This window comes from Arachis ipaensis, chromosome B03, assembly GCF_000816755.2.
Source record: "Arachis ipaensis cultivar K30076 chromosome B03, Araip1.1, whole genome shotgun sequence".
NCBI lineage: Eukaryota > Viridiplantae > Streptophyta > Magnoliopsida > Fabales > Fabaceae > Arachis > Arachis ipaensis.
Genome location: NC_029787.2, coordinates 19408168 through 19413956, shown reverse-complemented (window position 1 = coordinate 19413956; position 5789 = coordinate 19408168).

Below are 5789 nucleotides of genomic sequence, written 5' to 3'. Positions count from 1 at the left end.
AAAGCTTCTTCTCTTCTCATTCTTCTTCTTTATCTTTCTCTCTTTTTTCTCTCATTTTCTATTTTTCTCTACCTTTATGTTCTACAAAAAATAAAATTAATAATATAATATAATTTAAATAAAAAATATTATTATATACATATTTTTTATTTAATTTTAAATTTTTACTGCTTATCTTTTTAATATATATTTTTACTTTTTTTAATATTTATTACATATAATTTTAAAAAAATACCAATGTTGTGATTAAAAGTTAAAATTAAGATTCAATTATTTTTTAAAAAAATAAGTTAATTTTATAACTATCAATATATATTTTTTTATGTTAATATCTAATTATATTTTTATATATATAGAAAAAAATATTATTTTTAAATAACAAGTATAAAAATTAATTATTTCTATTTGTACAACAAACTTAATATCTAATCAAATATAAAAATATACACGTTAAATTCTTTCAAATTTTAAATAACGAATGTTAAAATTAAGTAAAAAATTAAATTCTTTCATTTGAAAATAATAACTAAAAAACTTATTATTTAATTTTGTTTAAGACTCTGGTCTTTTTAGTCGACGGGGACTTTTGTCCCTTACGACTATTTTATAAAAGTAGTTTAATGTTATAAATTTTTTGTGTCATAATCTATAATAACAGGATCGACGTAATTTTAAAAAATTTATATTTCCGTAATAGTATTACGGGTAAAAATACTAGTATTCTCTATATACAAGTCCAAAGACTTTAATTTTTTTATTTTTTATTCGAATTAGAAATAATCAAAGAACGATTTATCCCAACTTCTCATGTACTTCTTACAATTTCACATTCCATACACTTGAAATCAATAAAAGTCTCAAATAAAAGCTTATTATACACGGGAACAAAAGGCATGCAAGATGTCCTCTTTAACAAAAGACTAAACTATTATGTAGTTGTACAAAATAAGTAGGGAGTGTTAGTTCTATAATATTCTAGATTATATTTTAATGATTAACAAATTTAAATATAATTCAATAATTTTATTAATATGTCATATGTATCTAATATTTGCTCAAGTGTGTCAACGTACTAAGGAACTTTTTCTTAACTAATAAAAGCAAACTAGGTAACTTTTAAACCTAAAAAGTCAAAACATTAAGGTATACAACCTCAGAAGTAAGATTATACACCTCAGAAACTAGACTATTCTACATCTACTTGCAAAATTATGAAAGTGAAAAAATTCATTACCTAAAAAAACTGCCATAGTTTCTAACATTTAAAAATGATTGTGCAAGACAAATCATTCGGGGAACTTTTTCTCTCATCTATAACAAAGTATAGTACGAAACTTCTTTTCTGGCAAAAGGCGTTGACTCAAGTTAAAAGTGATTTGACTTTTCACCACTCTTTAACGAATGTGAAGATATAAAATACTCATGGAATATATCGAGAGCTATACTTTCATATTTTCAAAGTTAGTGTTTTTTTTTTTCTTCTTTATTTCCTCTATCTTAGAAGAAATTTAATTTCTTCAAGTAGTAGTTTAGGAATATCATAATTTCATATCTTATACCAGATTACATTTTTGTAAATTTGAGGCTAGTTTATGTTTATTTGTATCATACTCTAAATAGTCTCGAAGAATTAGAAGAAAATTCGTCAACATTGTTGTAGAAGTTGAGAATGTCTTTCTTTGTGCTTCATATTGTGAGTGTTTGAACTTTATAGTTTCTCATTGATAGTAGTTGATCTTGCTTGCGAAATCAAAGTGTTAACCGAGTTATATCCTCGGAGGCTGGGCGTCCAACTCTCGAGTCCGAGCTTTTCCTTCGTATGGTAATGTGAAAGTACGAGCAATGAAGAGGAGGGGAGTGTACCTGCAAAGGCACTCCGAAGCTTAAGTCAGTATCTTATTTTATTTGGAATCTGGTGTAAAAGAACATTTTACCTTGCTTTATATATGGTCGGCCATTGGTCTGTTACGCTTTTGTCATTTTAAGTCGTTCATCAAGAGTGACAACGTATTTCTACTTTCATAACGTTGTATTGTCGGTTATATTTGACTGTTTTACGACTCATGAAGAGATGAGTTTATAACGGACCATGCCGAGTTCATAGCTCATGAATGGTGAGTCCATAACGGGCAAATGCCAAGTTATAGCTCGTGAATGGTGAGTCTATAACGGGCAAATGCCGAGTTATAGCTCGTGAATGATAGGTTCGTAACGGGTTATGCCGAGTTATAGCTCATAAATGGTAAATTCATAACGGAGTATGCCGAGTTATAGCTCATTTATTATGACCATATCACAGCCCCCAAACTTAGCCTGGAGAGTTTTTAATGAAGCAGGTTGAGCTTATCGAGAAGTTATAACTCGGTGGGAGAGTTTACTGAGTGAGCCCCCAATTCAACATAGTTCATTTAAAACTTCTCTATGCGTGACGTGGATAGTGGGGCTTTGTTTTTGTGAGGAGAGAGAGAGAGAGTAATTGTCATTAAATTTTCTTATCTTTCCAAAGCAACTGCGTCCTTTGATGTGATTGATGAAGCAGTTACTTTTTCAATGTGGTTAAGTTAGTGGTTTGGAAGCTTAGTTGCTTATCCTTGACCCTTGGTGTTTCTCCGTTGAAAAGAGAATGAGTAAAAGAGGTAAGCATGCTGTTTCTTTTTGTTTTGTAACTTGTCATCTTCTTCTTCTTTCTTTGTTTTTTGCTTCTGGGTTGGGTAATGGGGTTTGAAAAAGAGAAGAAAGGGGGGATTGACTGGTCCTATGACTGGGTTAATGAGGATGTTAAGGGTCGTGTATCTCTGTTTCGGGATGATGCGGCTGTAAGGGAGATTGATGTTGGCAGAATCATTAGGCCTGGGTCTGGGGTTCACGTCGAGTTGCTGCCATGTAGCAGTGAGGATAGGGTTTACCATAGGGGGCAGGGATTTGAGTATTTTTATATGCATAGTTGTGTGTTGGAAGAACTGAGGGTGAGGCTGCCATTTACAGAGTTTGAATGTCAAGTTTTGAAGCAGCTAAATTGTGCTCCTTCACAATTGCACCCTAATGGTTGGGCATTTTTGCGTTGTTTTGAAATATTGATGGAATTTCTTGAGGAAGATCCTTCTGTGGATTTGTTTTTCTCTTTATTCCAGGCCAAAGGAGTTTGGAAGGGGGGTTGGGTTAATTTAAACAGTACGCCTGGTTTTGGTATCTTTAAATTGTATAAGTCTTCCTTCAAGGACTTTAAAGAGATGTATGTTAAGGTGAGAAATATTGAAAAAGAGTTTCTGTTTTATATAGATGAGTTTTTGGCTGAGAGGTTTCCACTTAGGTGGTGCTCGGAACCTCAGAATATACTCGGGGCCGAGGTCATAACCCTGAGAAATGTGTGTATTATAGAATTTTTGGTGGAACAAATTGATCGAAAAGATTTGATCTCGATGTTTGAACTGTTGAAGTGGGAGGAGAATAGGGCTGCTGTGGTAGATTATATGGGTGAGTTGTGTTTATGTGTGAATGAGTTATTTTGTGTACTTTTGAGCTTTATTGAGTTGCTGTTTTGTTTGTTTGGATCTACAGGTGGTAAATATCATGGGGTGTCAGCTGCTTCACTGAGGTCTCGTTTTAAGAGTAAGAACCTGGAGAAGGAGGTGTCGTCTTCCAATCGTGAAAAAGGTGGTGGAGCTGGGGAGGTTAATCAACCTCGTCAGGGGCGGAGGAAGGTGATTGCTAAGAAAAGAAAATCGAGTATGGTTGATTTGTCCGAGGATACTAGCGACCGAGAACAAAAGGTTTCTCTGGAGGAGATTCAAGCTTTTGTTGGGAATCAGAAAAAGCTGCATGAGATGACCGAGCATAGTGAGGGATTGACTATGTGGGGGAAGGAGTATCCTTACATGGCTGTTGCCGATGAGCATTGTCAGTCTGAAGCTGACGTGTCATTAGCTAATGAGGTTGGAGAGGTGGCTGTTGGTCAGTATATGCAGGTGAGGTCGTTTTTTATTATGTTATGATTGTTTATGTTTATTGGGATTTTTGATGATATATATATTGTTTGTGTTTTTGTAGGTGGTTGGTTTGAGGTTAGCTAGTTTAGGTCGTAGTCAGGAGTTGAAGCACAAGAAGGTGTTGGTGGAGGACAAGGAGGTTTTGTTGTTGAAAGAGGAGTTGAGTAAGTCTAAGGGTTCTGTTTCAGATCTTCAGAACAAGTTGGCTGAAACTGAAAAGCAATTGAAGGAGACAAAAGAGAACTATGCCAATGATGTGGAAGATTTAAAGAAGAAGGAAGCGAACCTGGCGAGCATGGAAGCTCGGCTGATTGAGGTGACTGCTAAGCTTAAGGAGATGGAAAAGAAGAAGAGTGATGAGATCTTAGATTTGTTTGTTGAAGGTTTTGAGAGGGCGTCTTTGCAAGCGAAGTTTCTTTTGCCTGATGCTGATCTTTCTGAGCTGGACCCTGGGAAGATTGTCCGAGATGGCAAAATGGTTGAAGATGATGGCGTTGCCGAGGATGAGGCAGAGAATGTTTAATGTGTTTATTGTAATTTTGGTTTTTATGTGTAGTTTTGTTTATGCTTGACTGCTTTTTGAAAAACTGATGGGTGAGTGCTATTTTGTAGTTGGTGAACAATTTGATAGCTATTTTGTAGCTTGTTAATAGAGTTTGTTTGAGTTGTTGTTAATTTGTGGCCGATTTGGATTTTAAATGTTTCATAGGCCGCTGCATAATTGGAGGGAATTTTCTGTTAAGAATATTCCTGATTGCCGATTTATTCTCGGATTGAAATTAGTGGAGGATATTTGTTATTTTGTTTGAAATGATAGATGAAACTATATGTGTGATTGTTATTGCAAAAGAAAACATTGCAGTAATGTATTGAGAAAACTGTTATTAAGGGGAATGAAGTAAATCATAGACTAGTATTGGTAATCCTTTGGATACAAAGGTTCAGGTAGGCAAGCCTCGTTAAAACCTCTCCAAGCAAAACCCATTGGGGATAAAATCTTGGTAGTAGGAAAAAGAGTACTAGCCTGTCCCTGAATTTTAACTATAGAATTTCTTTAAGGAGGCTACATTCCAAGTGTTGGGTAGGACTGTACCAGTTAGAGTTTCGAGTTTATATGCTCCATTGCCGAGGACTTGTGTGACTCGATATGGGCCCTCCCAGTTTGCGGCGAGCTTGCCATGGGAAGGTGGTCGTCGGGCGAGTTCTGTCTTTCGAACGACCAAATCTCCTTTGTTGAATGTTCGGCTTTTTACCGATTTATTGTAGTGCCGAGCTATTGTTTGTTGTGCGGCACGTTGCCTTAGTGTTGCTATATCTTGGACTTCTTAAATGATATCCAGTTCGGTGCGCCGGGCTTCATTGTGGTCGACGAGCTGTGTTCTAATTGAGCTTTGGGAGATTTCTAGTGGTATCATTGCTTCAAAACCATAGACAAGTCGGAATGGTGTCTCTTTTGTTGATGATTGGGGGGTTGTGTTGTAACCCCATAGGACTTCAGGTATGAGGTCGGCCCATAGTCCTTTTGCGTCATCCAGCTTCTTCTTAAGTGCATGCAAAATTACTTTGTTTGCCGTTTCTGCTAGTCCGTTCGTCTGAGGATGTTCGACAGAAGCGAAATGCTGTTTGACTTTGAGATTCTGTAAAAAAGATTGGAACTTTTGATCGACAAACTGGCAACCATTGTCAGTTATGATATGATGAGGAATACCAAAATGGCAAATAATGTTTTTCCAAACAAAGGATATCATTTGTTGTGATGTTATTTTAGCTAACGGTTGAGCTTCGATCCATTTTGAAAAGTAG